General features: G+C 39.0%; 1 pseudogene; it reads left to right on the top strand.

Annotated features, from left to right (window-relative positions):
* The first annotated feature begins 11,712 nt into the window (after positions 1-11,712).
* Positions 11,713-17,578, top strand: LOC107785907 (phospholipid:diacylglycerol acyltransferase 1-like; annotated as a pseudogene).
* Positions 17,579-18,460: the final 882 nt, after the last annotated feature.

Raw genomic sequence — 18,460 nt, 5'->3', positions numbered from 1 at the left:
TGAATTGACGTTGAGTTTTCTCTTCAAAATCACACCTAGGCTGAGCTCTAATGGTGAGTTTATGAAAAATGTGTAAAATCCCGTTTTGGTTATGTTTTAAGGTCTGGGCATCAGGCCTTCTTCGCGTTCGCGATGAGCAGTAGCCCGAGGGGTTTTCGAGTTCGTGAGTCCTCCTTCGCGTTCACGAAGGCTGCCCCCCCCCCCCACCCCCACCCCAACGTCCTTCATGTTCGCGATCCCATGCTTGTGTTCGCGTAGAAGAATGACTGACCCCTCCCCCAAGTCCCTAAAGCTTCGCGTTCTTGCAAAGGGTAAGGCCCCCATTGCTTTGCGTTCGCGATTAAGAAAATCATTCTGCCCCAATTTACTCTTCGCGTTCGCGAGAGATCCTTCGTGAACGCGAAAAAGAACACACCAGATATCAACTGAAGCACAAAAAAATCAGATTTCTAAGTTTCAAAACACTAGTAGCCTATCCGAAACTCGTCTGAGCCCTCAGGGCTCCAAACCAATTATGCACACAAGTCCAAAAACCTCATACGAACTCGCTCACTCGAACAAAATACCAAAATAACGCCTATAACTACGAATCGGACACCAAATCAAATAAAATCTACTTATAATCTATGTATTTAACTCAAGGAGTGTGAAATTAACTTACCTTTCAATTGCTAGTTGAAACCCCCTTCTCAAAAGTTCTGAAATCGCCCGGAAATGTAGGAAAAATGAGCTCAAAATGTCTGAGCCCCTACTTTTTAACCATTCTGCCCAGACAGGTTTTTCGCACCTACAGAAGGTGTTCGCACCTGCGGCTTTCGCATCTGCGAAAAAGCCTCGCAGGTGCGAGATTTTTTCCTTTTGGACTGGCTCCGCACCTGCGTCCAAAGGACCGCACCAGCGCGTCCGCTTCTGCCCCCAATTCTTCGCATCTGCGATGGTCGGGCAGACCCTCCCCTTCGCACCTGCGGCTGGTGGCTCGCACCTGCGGCTAACCATGCACAAGTGCGATCATACCAGAAGCTGGAAGCTTCAGCTCTTCTTCAAAATTCCAAAATTGATCTGAGCCTCGTCCGATTAACACTCGAGACCCCCGGAGCCCCGTCCGAACATACCAACATGCTTGAAATCATAAAACGGACTCGCTCGAACTCACGGAACGTGTAAAACAACATCAAATCTAAGAATCATACCCCAAACCAAATTGAATCAAACTTAAGAACTTCAAGTTCTTCAATTTAATTCCAATACGCCGAAACGTACTTAAACTATCCGGAATGACACGAAATTTTGCGTGCAAATCTTAAATCACTATACGGAACTATTCCCAAACTCGAAATTCCAAAGGACTTCAATTTCTCAAAAACCTACTCCAAACCAAATTTAAATAACTTTAAACCTTCAAATAGTTGATTTTTACTATTAAGCGTCAAAACGCTCCCGGGTTATCCAAAACCCGATTTGGACATACGCCCATGTCCAAAATCATCATAAGAACATATTGGAACCGTAAAATCCCGATTTCGGGGTCGTTTTCTCAAAATATTGACCGAAGTCAAACTTGTCTATTTAAAGCTAACTTAAGGAACCAAGTGTTCCGATTTCAATCCAAACGCTTCCAAATCCCGAACCAACAATCTCCGCAAGTCATAAATTAATAAAAGCATGTTCGGGGAGTTTTATTTTAGGGTTCAAGGTTCTAAAAGTTAAAATGGCCGGTTGGGTCATTACATTCTCCACCTCTTAAATAAACGTTCGTCCTCGAATGGGTTTAGAATAATACCTGGAGTGCTAAATAAGTATGGATATTTGCTCCGCATGTCCTCCTCGGCCTCCCAAGTCACTTCCACGACTGGTTGGCCCCTCCACTGGACCTTTACTGCAGAAATCTTCTTGGACCTCAACTGGCGAACTTGTTTATCAACAATGGCAAATGGCTCTTCTTCATAACCCAAACTCTTATCTTGCTTAATTGTGCTAAAGTCCAACACATGTGATAGGTCAGCATGATACTTCCGGAGCATAGATACATGGAAAACCGGATGAACTCCCGATAGACTGGGAGGCAATGCAAGCTCATAAGCAACTTCCCAACTCGTCTCAACACCTCAAATAGGCCTATAAACCTTGGGCTCAACTTGCCCTTATTCCCGAATCTCATAATCCACTTCATCGGCGAAATCTTCAAGAGAACTTTTTCACCTACCATAAAGGATAAATCACGTGCTTTCTGATCTGCGTAACTCTTCTGTCTGGACTGTGCTATACGAAGTCGCTCCTGAATCAACTTCACCTTTTCCAAGGCATCCTTTACCAAATCAGTAACATATAACTTAGCCTCACCTGGCTCAAACCATCTAATAGGTGAACGGCATCGACGACCATATAAAGCCTCAAATAGAGCCATCTCGATGCTGGATTGGTAACTGTTATTATAAGCAAACTCGGCCAAAGGCAAGAAACTATCCCACTGACCTCCAAAGTCAATCACACATGCCCTGAGCATATCCTCCAAAATCTGAACTGTCCGCTCTGACTGCCCGTCGGTCTGTGGATGAAAGGCTATGCTGAGCTCTACACGGGTCCCCAACTCACTCTGCACTGCTCTCCAGAAATGTGAAGTAAACTGAGGGCCTCTATCTGATATGATGGAAATTGGCACACCGTGCAACCGAACTATCTCCTAAATATAAATCTGGGCCAACCTCTCTGAAGTATACGTAGTCACAACAGGAATAAAGTGTGTCGACTTGGTCAACCTGTCAACAATCACCCAAACTGCATCAAACTTCCTCAAGGTCCGCGGCAACCCAACTAGAAGTCCATGGTAATTCGTTCCCATTTCCACTCTGGTATAGTCATCTGCTGAAGTAGGTCACCTGGCCTCTGGTGCTCATATTTAACTTGCTGGCAATTTAGACACCTAGCTACATACTCAACTATGTCCTTTTTCATTCGTCGCCACCAATAATGCTGCCTCAAGTCACGATACATCTTCGTAGCATCTGGATGAATAGAATACCGAGAACTGTGTGCTTCTTCCAGGATCTTTTTCCTCAGTTCATCCATATTAGGAACACACAGACGAATCTAGAGTCGCAGAACACCATCCACACCAATAGTAACTTCCTTGGCACCACCTCGTAGTACCGTTTCTCGAAGAACCATTAAGTGTGGGTCATCATACTTGCGAGCCTTGATCTGCTCAAATAGTGAAGACTGAGCTAGATACATGCAAGAACTCGGCTAGGCTCTAAAATATCTAACCGCACAAGTCTGTTGGCCAAGGACTCGATATCCAACGCTAATGGCCTTTCTTCTGCTGAAATGAAAGCCAAACTACCCATACTCTCCGCCTTTCTACTCAAGGCATCTGCAACTACATTTGCTTTACCTGGATGATACAGGATAGTAATATCATAATCTTTTAGTAATTCCAGCCATCTACGCTGCCTCAAATTTAGGTCCCTCTGCTTAAACAAATGCTGCAAACTGTGATGATCAGTATAAACTTCACAGGATACCCCATAAAGATAATGCCTCAAAATCTTAAGAGCGTGAACAATCGCAGCTAACTCAAAATCATGTACCGGATAATTCTTTTCGTGGGGCTTCAACTGACGTAAAGTATATGCAATAACTCGCCCTTCCTGCATCAATACATAACCCAAACCAACGCGTGAAGCGTCACAGTACACTGTATACATCCCCGAACCGAAAGGCAACACTAACACCGATGTTGTAGTCAATTCTGTCTTGAGCTTCTGAAAGCTCACCTCACAATCATTAGACCATCAGAACGGAGCACCCTTCTGGGTTAATTTGGTCAAAGGTGCTGCAATAGATGAAAAGCCCTCCACGAACCAACGATAATAACCTGCTAAACCCGGGAAACTCCTTATCTCAGTCGCCGAAGTGGGACGATGCCAATTCTGAACTGCCTCAATCTTTTTGGGATCAACTTTAATACCTTCACCCGATACAATATGTCCCAAAAATGCTACAGACTCTAGCCAAAACTCACATTTAGAGAACTTAGCATATAGCTTTTGTTCCCACAATGTCTGAAGCACTACTCTCATATGCTGCTCATGTTCCTCCTTGCTGCGCGAGTAGATCAAAATGTCATCAATGAAGACAATGACAAACGAATCAATATATGGCCTGAATACCCTGTTCATCAGATCCATAAACGCTACCGGGGAATTAGTTAAACCGAAAGACATTACTAGAAACTCATAATGACCATATCCAGTACGGAAAGTAGTTTTCGGAACATCCAAATCTCGAATCTTCAACTGATGATACCCCGACCTCAAGTCGATCTTAGAGAACACCCTAGCACCCTGCAACTGGTCAAATAGGTCATCAATACGCGGCAACGGGTACTTGTTCTTAATAGTGACTTTGTTCAATTGGCGATAATCAATACACATCCGCATTGTTCCATCCTTTTTTTTCACAAATAATACCGGTGCACCCCAAGGCGATACACTCGGTCTGACGAATCCTTTGGCTAGTAACTCTTCAAGTTGTTCTTTCAATTCTTTCGGAGCCATGCGATATGGTGGGATAGATATAGGCTGAGTATCTGGAGCCAGGTCAATACAGAAATCAATATTACGATCATGTGGCATACCTGGAAGATCTGAAGAAAATACATCGGAGAACTCCCGAACTACTGGCACTGAATCAATAGCCGGAGTCTCTACAGTAGTATCCCGAACATAGGCTAGATAAGCCAAACAATCCTTCTCAACCATGTGTTGAGCCTTTATAAAAGAAATAACCCGATTAAATGAACTAACCGACGAACCTTTCCACTCCAGCCTAGGCAAAGATGGAATAGCCAAGGTAACAGTTTTGGCATGACAATCTAGAATAGCACAATATGGAGATAACCAGTCCATACCCAGAATAATTTCAAAATCGATCATCTCGAGCAATAAGAGATCTACTCTAGTTTCATAACCACATAATGTAATAATACATGACCGGTAGATCCGGTTCACAATAATAGAATCACCTACAAGAGTGGACACATAAATAGGAGTACTGAAGGACTCACAAGAAACACCCAGGAATGGAGCAAATAGAGATGACACATATGAATACGTGGATCCTGGATCAAATAATACTGAGGCATCTTTGCCGCAAACAGAAATAATACCTGTAATCACAGCATTTGAGGCCTCTGCATTTGGTCTAGCCGGAAAAGCATAGAACCGAGCTGGAGCGCCAACTGGCTGGCCTCTGCCCGGCTGACCTCCACCTCTAGGACGGCCCCTACCCACCTGTCCTCCACCTCTTGGTGGTCGGACTACTGGTGGAGCAACTGGTCCGGTAAGCATAGGTTGCTAACCCTGCTATATTGGTCTACCCCGAAGCCTGGGGCAAAACCTCTGCATGTGACTGGGATCCCCGCACTCGTAACAACTCTTCGGTGCAATGGGCTGCTGACTAAGTGTCTGGCCTTGGGGAACTGAATACCCACTGGGAGGACCCTGAATAGCTGGTAGGCGGTAAGAACTCTCTGGTATAGCACTGATATAAGGTCGCACTGGAGCACCTCGAGGAGGTGGTGGTGCTGGAAATGGGGGTCTGCTGGACTGCCCCCTCATGAACTAACCTCTGCCCCCAGACGGAGCACCCCTGAACTCTCCAGAGTACCTGAACCACTTATCTCTCACAATCTGCTCTCGACTCCGCTGACGTACACCCCCAATCCTCCGAGCTATCTCTACAACTCGCTCATAAGAAGTACCCATCTCAACCTCTTGAGCCATAGTGGCTTGAATGCCAGTATGTAAACCTGCTACAAACCCCCGCACTCTCTCCGCCTCAGTAGAGAGTATCATAAGTGCATGGCGAGATAATTCAGAAAACCTTGCCTCATAATCAGTCACTGACATTTGACCCTGCTGGAGTTTCTCAAACTGAAACCGCAACTCTTCCCTCTAGGAGGGTGGAATATACCTATCCAGGAAGATACGGGTGAACCTGTCCCAAGTCATGGGAGGAGAATCTGCTGGTCTGCCAAGAGCGTAAGACTGCCACCATCTACGGGCTCTGCCCTCTAGTTGAAAAGTAGCAAAGTCTACCCCATGAGACTCCAATATCCTCATGTTGTACAGTCTATCCTTGCACCGATCAATGAAATCCTGGGGATCCTCATGTCGCTCACCCCCAAAGACATGAGGATATAGTCTAGTCCATCTGTCCAATAGATTCTGAGGGTCGGCGGCTACAGCTGGCCTGTGCTCAGGTGTAGCTGCTGCCACTGGCTGGGCTCCACCCACGGGTAGTGCACCCTGGGTCTGATATACAGCAACTGCCTGTCCATAAGCCTGCGTGGTAGGGGTCTATGCTCCCCCGCCCGCCTGAGATGTGGCTGGGTCAGCCGAAAATAAACCGGCCTGAGTCATATTTTTCATGAACCGCAGCATACGACCCATGACATCCTGAAATCCCGGTGCAGATATGAAATCCACCGGAGCTGGCTCTGCCACAGGCACCTCACCTGCTCCTCAATAATGGGATTCTCTGTTGGACCCACTGGCGGCATAACTGGAATAGTCCTGGGACGTCCTCGCCCTCTACTATGGACTGGAGCCCTCCCTCGACCTCTGCCTCGGCCTCTAGCAACTGGGGGAATAGCTCTTCCCTGGTCTGGAACTTCATTCGAGCGCGTTCTCACCATCTATGAGAGAATAATAGAAGGATATTTAGTACTAAATTAATTGCACGATGGAATATGAAGAAAGGAAATTTCCTAACACTCTATAGCCTCTAGAAGATAAGTACAGACGTCTCCGTACCGATCCGCAAGACTCTATTAGGCCTGCTCATAACTTGTGAGACCTAAGTGAACCTAGTGCTTTGATACCATGTTGTCACGACCCAATTTCACATATAAGTCATGATGGCGCCCAACACTTACAGCTAGGCAAGCCAACTAATAAATTAAGCATACACTGATAAAATTTAAAACCAAGAAAATATAATAAAAACCAAACTCTACCAATGTGTGTGCCAAGACCTGGTGTCACAAGTGTATGAGCATCTAGTAGATTATACAAAACCTCAAATACTGTCAGAAATGAAAATAGACAGAATGAAAAATACGAAGAGAGACACTAGTAGCTGCAGAACGGATCAGAGAAACAGCTCACCACTATGCCCCTGGATAACGTGGGTGCAAGACAATAGGTCCCCCACTACCACAAAAAGTGCAGCAAGTGTAGTATGAGTACGTAAACAACGTGTACCCAGTAAGTATCAAGCCTAATCTCGAAGTGGTAGAGACGAGATGGCCGACTTTGACACTCACTATGGGTCAATAATAATAATTAAAATACAACTAGGATATTTAATTCAGCATGATTTACAGAATTTAAAATAATTTATTTCTTCAAATGCAACAATTCTCAATGTATTAATTAAATTCCTTCAATTCAAATAATTTTCAATTTATCAATTAAATATCATTGACAGGGATAACAATTAATTCTTTAACAAGAAAGAATAATAATTCATTAAATTCCAAGGATTTTTCAATTTATCAATTAGCTTCGCAAGCTGAAATAAGCTATTAAAGCATCATGTAATTATTATTATTATTAAGCACGATTTCTGCCGAGGACGTACGGCCCGATCCGGAGTGTCGTGTACACTGCCGAGGGACGTGCGGACGCGATCCATAGATGCATCTATCCTGTCGAGGCGTTCGGCCCGCTCCACAAGAAAGGAGGACATTTTCTTATGTACCTCCGGAAAGAGAGTATATTTATTATAAGATAAATTTGGGAGGAAGAACAATTTCTCTTAACAATTAATTAATTTAAACAGAAAATCAAGTATATGAGATTTTCATCCTTTAATATTTTTATCTAATAATTCACAATATATGTATATATCAAATAATATTAATTAAACAAAGAATACAATTTACACAAGTAATTCATGCTTTGAGTTCTAAACTACCCAGATTTTAGCATTAATAGTAGCTACGTACGGACTCTCATCACCTCGTGTGTATGTAGCCCCCATAATTAGCAACAATTATTTAATTTTTAATCATCTATGAGGTAATTTTTTCCTCACAAGATTAGACAAGAGACTTACCTCGTCTCAAAGTCCACTTTCCGATTATCGCGTCGCGTAAAATTCTCGATTCAATGCCGAAAAATCCAAAACTATTCAAAAGTTATATAAAATAATTAATATATGTTCAATATTTCGAAATTCATCTATTAAATAAATTACCTTGTCCAAAATGGTAAAATTTATAAAATTCACCTCGGGCCCACGTGCCCGGATTATGGAAATTTTTGGATGGAAATGTTACCCATAATCTCAAGAACTCAAATATATAATTTCTACCCAATTCCATAACTATTTTTGTGGTTAAAATTTTATTTTTATAAAAATCTAGGTTTTTCAACTAAACCTTTGATTTTTAAGATTTACTAGTTATAATCCACTTATAATCTATGTATTTAACTCAAGGAGTGTGAAATTAACTTACCTTTCAATTGCTAGTTGAAACCCCCTTCTCAAAAGCTCTGAAATCGCCCGAAAATGGAGGAAAAATGGGCTCAAAATGTCTGAGCCCCGACTTTTTAACCATTCTGCCCAGACAGATTTTTCACACCTGCGGAAGGTGTTCGCACCTGCGGCTTTCGCATCTGCGAAAAAGCCTCGCAGGTGTGAGATTTTTTCCTCTTGGACTGGCTCCGCACCTGCGCCCAAAGGACCGCACATGCGCGTCCGCTTCTGCACCCAATTCTTCGCATCTGCGATGGCCGGGCAGACCCTCCCTTTCGCACCTGCGGCTGGTGGCTCGCACCTGCGAGCTCGCACCTGCGGCTGACCATGCGCAGGTGCGATCATACCAGAAGCTGGAAGCTTTAGCTCTTTTTCAAAATTCCAAAATTGATCTGAGCCTTGTCCGATTAACACTCGGGGCCCCTGGAGCCCCGTCCAAACATACCAACATGTTTGAAATCATAAAACGGACTCGCTCGAATTCACGAAACGTGTAAAACAATATCAAATCTAAGAATCATACCCCAAACCAAATTGAATCAAATTTAAGAACTTCAATTTACTTCCAATACGCCGAAACGTACTTAAACTATCCGGAATGACACGAAATTTTGCGTGCAAGTCTTAAATCACTATACGGAACTATTCCTAAACTTGGAATTCCAAACAGACTTCAATTTCTCAAAAACCTACTCCAAACCAGATTTAAATAACTTTAAACTTTCAAATAGTTGATTTTTACTATTAAGCGTCAAAACGCTCCCGGGTTATCCAAAACCTGATTCGGACATACACCCAAGTCTAAAATTATCATACGAACCTATTGGAACCGTCAAATCCTGATTCCGGGATCGTTTTCTCAAAATGTTGACCGAAGTCAAACTTGTCCATTTAAAGCTAACTTAAGGAACCAAGTGTTCCGATTTCAACCCAAACGCTTCCAAATCCGAACCAACAATCCCCGCAAGTCATAAATTAATAAAACTATATTCGGGGAGTTTTATTTTAAGGAACAGGATTCTAAAAGTTAAAATGACCGGTTGTGTCATTACATTTCTACCTTCCAGTAAACACATGTTCCATTAGTTCCAGTATTGTAGGGTATTTTAAGAAATTCTTGAAGCAAATTGTAGGGTACGCTTCCAAAAACTAATTGTTTGATTATGTAAGGTAACATTTTAATCGCTTCCTAAATATTAGTATTTTTACTTAGTTCAATAAGGAAAGATTTAATAACCAAAATTTTAGTTGATTTTAAAGTCCTAAATTATTAGAAAAATAATTAAATTATAACTTTGTCCAATATGAAATTTGATTTTAAGGGGTAAAAAAGGCAAACGACATTTCGCTAAAGGCCTTCGTGCTTTTAATATAGTATAGATTATTTTAATGATCTTAAATAAGCATTAAATAAGATTTTCAAGGCGATATTTTTTTAAAAAAATATTGGTTGATATATTGGAATAATGTTTTAAAAATATTTTTTGAATATGTTCGAATTTGAAAGCGGGTATTTTTTTCTCCCCTCAGAAAACTGCAATATTTTTTCAAGTGAAGTGCGTGTTCATACTCAATTTTAATTTTAAAATTATTTTTTTTACTTAACTTCAAAAATTACTTTCTTTTCAAATCTCACACTTTTATGTTCAAATGCTTAAACCACAATAAAATAAAATAAAGTTAGTGGGTGTTTGGACATAAGAATTGTAAAATTTTGAAGAAAAAAAGTAAAATTCTTTTTCAAGTGAAAATGATATTTGAAAATTAGAGTTGTTTTTGGAGATGAATACAATTTGGAGCTGTTTTTTAATTTTTGTGAGTAATTTGAAGCGAAATTTTTGAAAACATCTTTTTGAAGTTTTCGAAAAAATTCGAAATTCAATTTCAAGTGAATTTTAAAATTTTCATGTCCAAACACTATTGTACCTAATTGCTATAGTCGTATGATTCGTATTTTGAATTTATTAGTACTGCTGCTTGATCCCCTTGTTTCATTTTGCGTGATCTCTTGAAACTTGTTAAGTAATGATCTTTAAAAAAATGTGTGCTCTTTAAAACTTTGTGACGAAGAGATATATTTAAAAATATAGTTTAAAATAATATGATTGTTGTAAAGGAGTAACTACGGTTCACAGCTTTTGTCTAAACCAAACAGGCTATCAATTATTTGGTTTTGATTTTCAAAGAAAATTTCCATAATTATCTCAAGCTAATATAGTCTCATAAAATAAGTAAGTTAATTTTATATTTGTTTTATGCGGTTTATACGGTTTAGATTTTAGACTACCTTAGTAGAGTAGCGTGTATAAATTTGAAATATTTTACACTAGTGGTCTTTAATAAATACCTATTACCTAGGGTAACATAATATATGACCCACCTTAAAAAAATGAAAATTCGATTGAGAAAAAACAAGTTCATGCAAATTATATCTATTCAAAAAGAATTTTTTTTACAGAATTATTAAAGAAATAACTTTTAATATTTACATCAGCCCCAATTCAAAACTTTGGCTGCCCAATATTTTTTTTACATGTTATAAAATAAAGACAGTAAAGTAAAGACAAGTATAGAGAGAAACTGATATATTATTCAAACTTCAAACTTATGTACATAATAAACTGAAAACTCCTCTATTTATAGAAGAAAGGAAGCAGCTGCGAGACTTTTCAGGAAGCAGCTGCAAGGCTTTTCTTTAGCTGCTTGTAAGCTGTCTGCATGAGTTGCTTGCAATCTGCCTGTTTAATAAGAAGCTGTTGCAAATCATCTCATTGAGCTGCTTGCAACCTGCCTGCATCAGCTGTTTGTAGATAAATTTCAACAGAGTACTAAATAGAAGATTATCTATAGCGGAGTAATAAATGGACATCCACAATATAATTATTTTCATAACATTACAGAATTATTAAAGAAATAATTTTTAATATTTACATCAGCCCCAATTCAAAACTTTGGGTGCCCAATAAACACTATACAACAAAGCAAGTAAAGAGTAACCAAAAAGAGTCCAGCAAAACAATGATGGACCTGGGAAACTTGGAAGGCGGCAACATGGAGAGTCGAATCCTATCAAATGGGGCCCACCAGTGCAGACAAATAACACGTGTGTGCAGTGATAAGAAAGATAGACCGTAAATTCCCGAGATACCCCAAATTCCTCAACTCTCCCTTATTAATAGTAGAGTATAAAAAAATTGAATACATACACTTAAAGTTGGCACAATTTTTCATTTAGACATTTAAAATTAAGGGGTTCATGTTAAGCATTTATACTACTCGAAACGTATTCCAATTAGGCACTTCTTTGACAATTAGCCAAACTTACAAAATATATACAATGTATTCGCTGCTTACATGACATATGACAGAAAAAGGACATATCATCTTGAGTAAAAAAAAAGGAAAAACTATTTTAAAATCTATTTAGTAAACAAAATAAAATAACATTCTCAAAAAGAAAAAAAAAACTTTAATTTACACCCAATCAGAAAATGACACATTATTAACAAAAGAAAAAATAAAAAAAAGGACACAGTGGTGTTGTGAAAATTGTTTTTGGTGTTCTTCACTATCTTGATATGTGTTCTTGCTCTAGCCACGATTGTAATCTAAAATTTCAAGAGAAACTCCTTCAAGTTTGTTATAACTTCAGCTACAGATTCCTCACGAAGACCCGAAGACAACCCCAATATTAATTTCTCAATTTTTCATCAAATCAAGCAACCCATTTTAAACCTTCAAGCCTTCTTAAAGACCCCATTAATGGTATTTTTGACTTCAAATGAAGAATATGGTCTCACTTCGGTTTCAATTAACTGGGATGATTGTTGGTTCAAACTTTCGAATTAAATTAATGGTGGAGGCACAATAATGGTGGAAGTAGGGGAGACAATGATGAAAGTGATGGTGGAGAGAAAGAAGAACAAGAAAAATGAAGAAAGAAATAAAAAGGGAAAAAAGAAGATAAAATCTGTCTTTTGGGCTATTCACGCGCCTATATTGGGTGAAAGTCACTCTATACGCCAACTGAGCAAGAAGTGTCTAAGTGGAACAAGTTTCAAATAGTATAAGTGTTTAATAGGAACACCCATAAATTTAGGTGTCTAAATGAAAAATTGTGTCAATTTTAAGTGTCTCTGCATGTGTTCGGCCAGTAGAAAAATAAGAGGAAAAATACGCAAAAGATAAGAACGACGGTCCCAAATAATAGATGGAACAGATGATTATTATTACAACAGAATTATTATTATTTTTCTCAATGATGTACCAAGCTCATAGGATGATAGGAAGCCATGTGAGTGCCGACTTGCTGTCTTCAAATTGCATTATTTAATTTGTTTTACAAATATATCCATATTTATTTACGACAAAATACGAGTACAAATGTTGTATTTGTATCTACTAATTAGAAATCTTGATCCGCCATTATGGGAAGCTATGTTGCTCTACACATAACATGTTTGCATTCGTATATTTCAAGTGAAAATAAAAAGTTACAGCTAAGAGATAAATGGAGTTAATTAGAAGAAGAAAAGCACCTGAAAATGAAATTCATCAGCATGACATTACAGACGATGATGATGATAAGAAAACTAAGAAGAGTAACATTAGAACAAAACAGAAATGGTCATGTATCGATAGTTGTTGTTGGTTTGTAGGATGCATATGCACAGTGTGGTGGATTTTGTTATTTTCATACAATGCAATGCCAGCGTCTTTTCCGCAGTATGTAACAGAGGTGATTAATGGGCCAGTAGCTGATCCCCCTGGTGTTAAGTTACGAAAAGAAGGACTAATGGCGAAACATCCAGTAGTTTTTGTTCTTGGGATTGTCACTTGTGGCCTTGAGTTATGGGAAGGACATCACTGTGCTGAAGGATTGTTTCGGAAACGGCTCTGGGGTGGCACTTTTGGGGAAGTCTACAAAAGGTATGCTACTTTGATTTTGTTAAATTGCGTGATAATGACCTTTGTTAGAGAGAGTACACTTTTAATTACTTAATTATGTCATCACCATACCCTCACGTGCTGGGGTAGGGGAAGGGGAAATGGAAGGAGATTAAAAGGTGGGAAATCGAACTTTTATCAACTAGGTGAAAGTTTAGGTAGGTAACCAACTGAGCTACTAAGATTTCCCTCTCACGTGCGAGTTTGATTCTTTTTCATGCGCGAAATAGGAGGCGGTGAGACACAAATCTAGGACCTCTTGTCGTTTTTGATAATATGTTGAATTGTGTGACTATCTCATTTAAGAGCTTAAGCTATTTGAGAGAATATACTTTTAATTACTTAATTATGTCTTCAATGACGTTGCAAAAAAAGTTACTTTTGATTTTCATTTATTCTGTATGATGGTTACAGACCATTGTGCTGGGTGGAACACATGTCATTGGACAATGAATCTGGGTTGGATCCTCCAGGTATTAGGCTTAGGCCAGTTGCTGGACTTGTTGCTGCTGATTACTTTGCACCAGGATATTTTGTCTGGGCAGTTTTGATTGCTAATTTGGCGTGAATAGGATATGAGGAGAAAACAATGTATATGGCTGCATATGACTGGAGGCTTTCATTTCAGAATACTGAGGTATAACTTGCACTCTAGTTGGGGTGTTGTTTCCTTAATCAGTTGTAATGATAATGCTCGATTCATTTCATCTCACAGGTGCGCGACCAAACACTAAGTCACATAAAAAGCAAAATAGAACTGATGGTCGCAACTAATCGGGGAAATAAGGCAGTCATTGTTCCACATTCTATGGGGGCTATATACTTTCTGCATTTTATGAAATGGGTGGAGACACCGGCTCCAATGGGTGGTGGGGGTGGTCCTGTTTGGTGCGCCAAGCAGAGACGGATCCAGAATTTAAATCTTATGGGTTTAATTTTAAGATTTTTAACATTGAACCCATTATATTTTTAAAGTTATGGGTTTATATCTACTATTTTTGCAATTTTAATGAATTTTTACATATAAATTTTTACTCCGCGTTAAAATTTATGGGTTCAGTTGAACCCGTAACTAGTAGGCTGCATCCGCCTCTGGCGCCAAGCATATTAAAGCAGTGATGAATATTGGGGGGCCATTTCTAGGTGTTCCCAAAGCACTAGCTTCACTTTTCTCAGCAGAAGCACGGGATATTGTTGTTGCCAGGTAAACTTGGTTCCTGTGAATGCTGCTAATAGAGCTAAATCATTTCTTGGTTTCTAGAAGTAGTGTAATGCATCAAATTTCTGTTGATGTTGGGAGTTTTCTTGTTTTTCATGCTTTCGTCTTGTGTTCTGAAACCTTACCAGCTCTTCTTAGCTAAAATTAATAGGTTGAGTAGTAACTGCAGTTGAACATGTGACATACATCCTTATTTCCTTTTTCCTCAACTTTTCAGTATGAATACCTGATGTTCCGCAAGATACTATTTGATAGCTTTTTATGCTTTAAAACTAAATGCTATATGCAAAATGATTTTTAAGTAAGCAGTCACAGAAACTAAAAGTCCTGAAGTGCTTTTGCATGTAATATGTCCCTTCTTCCTTTGTAGTTCTCCTTGTTTGTTAGTAATCCACCTTATATTTCAGGGCTATAGCACCGGCTGTTATGGACAAGGATTTATTTCGTATTCAAACGCTACCGCACTTAATGAAGATGCTGCGGACATGGGATTCAACCATGTCTATGATACCAAAAGGAGGAGAGACGATTTGGGGTGGTATTGACTGGTCACCGGAAGAAGGCTATTCTCCTTGCAAAAGAAAGCTAAGAGACAACATTAATCAGATATCAAGCCATAATGACAATCAAACTATAGAATCTAAAGGGAAATATGTTAACTATGGAAGGATGATAGCATTTGGAAAGGATGCAGCACAGAAACATTCCTCAGATCTTAAGAGGATCGACTTCAGAGTAATGCTAATCAGAACTCCAACTGCTCCTTATTTTTTGTTCTATACATATTTCCATGCTTTCTTCTATTTGTTTCAACTTTGAGTCTATTGTGGGTTATTTGAAGATTATGGATGACAGTTTTAAGGAAACTTTGCAAATTAGAACTTTTAAGGCTCAACATAAACATGAAAGAGCACCAATAGACTTATTATATGTATAAAAAATTAGCGCTTTAACAGGAAGTTCTTGTTCTGGTTCATTTATGATTTCTGATTTTTATGCTTGAGAAAGACATTTGTGAGGTATAGCTTTGGTAGAGCTGTCACTTAACATTACATTTCTGATTTGGGATTTGCCAAAGATGATTTGTATACGCACATGGGACGCATCATGCATGGTTTCCTATCTTAAAACCAGAGCAGATGTGCTTGGTGTTATGTAGGTATAGGATATAATAGTTTCCACCTTCACCCTTTATTTTCTATGGTAACTTTTCTGGAAATGTTTTAAGTCTGCAAACATCAAGGGCAATGCTAGAAATTTTGATCCTTATACAGCAAAGAAAAACAAATAAAACTAATAACTGCATAGCGGCCTTAATACCTGGTAATTACAAGCTTTGCGAAATTATCTCTTTCCCACTCACTTGTTGTTGCCTGGAAGTAGCTAGCGTTTTTTTACATGCAGGGTGCAGTGAAGGGCACTAATGTTACAAATAACACATGCGATGTGTGGACCGAATACTATGACATGGGTGTTGCTGGCATCAAAGCAGTGGAAGAATACAAGGTTTATACAGCTGGAGATATTTTGGATTTGCTCAACTTTGTTGCCCCAAAATTGATGGCTCGCGGAGATGCTCAATTTTCATATGGGATAGCTGAAGATTTGGATGATAATTTTTCACACTACAAATACTGGTCAAATCCATTGGAAACAAAGTGAGCACTTCCACTTGCACTTGTGTCTCCATATTATTTTAGTTCATAGTCTTTGTACAGAGGATGCCTCTTGTTACTTGATATTTCATAGGTAGAAAATGGTTCTTCATTTTCTTTTACTTGGTGGAAAAGAGATCTTTCCTCGTCTAATCTCTTTTCCCTCGACATTTATGTTATAAAAGGAAGTAGCCTCGACCTTTCATGTTTACCTTACTAACCCTGCAGGTTACCAAATGCTCCTGACATGGAGATTTATTCAATGTATGGAGTCGGCATTCCAACTGAAAGAGCATATGTTTACAAGCAGACACCAATAGCACAATGTCATATTCCATTCCAAATTGATACTTCAACTGATGAAGGGAATGAAGGTTGCTTGAAGAATGGTGTTTTCACTGTTGATGGCGATGAGACGGTACCTATTTTAAGTGCAGGCTTCATGTGTGCAAAAGGATGGCGCGGGAAAACTAGGTTTAATCCTTCAGGGATCAAAACTAATTTAAGGGAATATGATCATGCTCCTCCTGCTAATCTTCTTGAGGGTCGTGGTACTCAGAGTGGTGCACATGTTGATATAATGGGAAATTTTGCTTTGATTGAAGATATTATGAGAGTTGCAGCTGGTGCTACTGGCAAAGACTTGGGAGGTGATAGAGTTCACTCAGATATCTTTAAATGGTCTGAGAAGATCAATTTACGTCTTTAGGGGAACTTTAATTGCGCTGCTTTCTCTTATATGGTGACTTAACTCAGCGGTTAGAGTATCACTTTCATATTTAAGTCATAGTGATGGTGATCATTCTTTTTGTTTTGAGGTTCGTCGTGTCAAAATGCTTGCTTCAGCTATAATCATGAATTGATATGTTGCTGATACGCATTCATCTGGAAGCCACATGAACCCTTCCTGTCAATTATATCACTTGAAAAGATACTCCTATGCTTTATAGAATCATTGGAGACTCTGGAACTACTGCTGACGATTGGAGATTGCTTTTGCTTATTTGATTAAGTTTTCGGATAGAACGCGGGATGCGTCGTGCATCGCGTAGTGTAGTTTGTCAAAGTTGAAACTTGTTACCCTAATCAGGAACAGGGAAATAGACCACTAGTAGGGATAGAGTTCATATTGTACCATCATAGCTTTTCAAAAGTTTGGCATTTTAAATTTATTGTAACATGAACTTGTGGAATACCTGCTCCCAGTTTTTTAGTGATGGCTTTTGTTCCTTATTTTCGATAGCGATCAATTTCTTGGCTTGCTTAGTTTATTTGAAAGATGAAAAAGTACTAATTGAAGGGAAGCCTTGACGTAACTAGCAAAATTGCTGTTATGTGATCAGGAGGTCACCGGTTCGAGGTGTGAAAACAGTCTCCTGCAGAAATGCAGGATAAGACTACGTACAATAGACCCTTGTGGTCCGGCTCTTCCCTAGATCCCGCGCATAACGTGAGCTTAGTGTACTGGGCTGCCCTTTTTCTTTTTTGTCAGGGAGATCTGAACCTCGGTGTGGCATCAACATTAATCTAGTTATTGCACAGTTGCAACAATGGTACTAATCATGTAGTAATTTGTTTTCTTGGTCTTATTTATTTGGTTTATTTACATGTTTAGTATAAAGAAATTACAAGTAAAAAGCTGGAAGGAAAGAAATGGAAAAGGAAATGCCTAGTAAAAGATACTTGGAAGGAAGGATGTAGGTCTGACATATAGGTGTGGGAATCAAATGGTTGTGTTTGACTTCTAAAAGGCTGGATTCTTTGCCAATAGGCATTATTAAAAAGAAAAGTTAACTCAACTACTTAAACTAAAAATAGTCGGTTAATATATAATATATGTATAATTTATGTATTATATATGTATAATTGTGTATAATTAATGTACATGGCCAGAAAAAGTAAACAATTAATATGGCCGGCTATATATGTAAAAATCACAAATTAATGTAGTTTTTAATATATCATGCCATTTAAAAAATAATTAAAAATAACTAGCTAAACATAATAAGTGGATTAGTAGTCTAAAAAATAAATCAAATAACCTTCTATAACAAATTAAACTTTAAAGATTAGTGTAAAGTTTCATTACACAGTT

The sequence above is a fragment of the Nicotiana tabacum genome, chromosome 22 (assembly GCF_000715075.1).
Source record: "Nicotiana tabacum cultivar K326 chromosome 22, ASM71507v2, whole genome shotgun sequence".
Classification (NCBI taxonomy): Eukaryota; Viridiplantae; Streptophyta; class Magnoliopsida; order Solanales; family Solanaceae; genus Nicotiana; species Nicotiana tabacum.
Note: the sequence above shows the minus strand (reverse complement) of the source record. Positions and strands in the feature narration are given on the sequence as shown.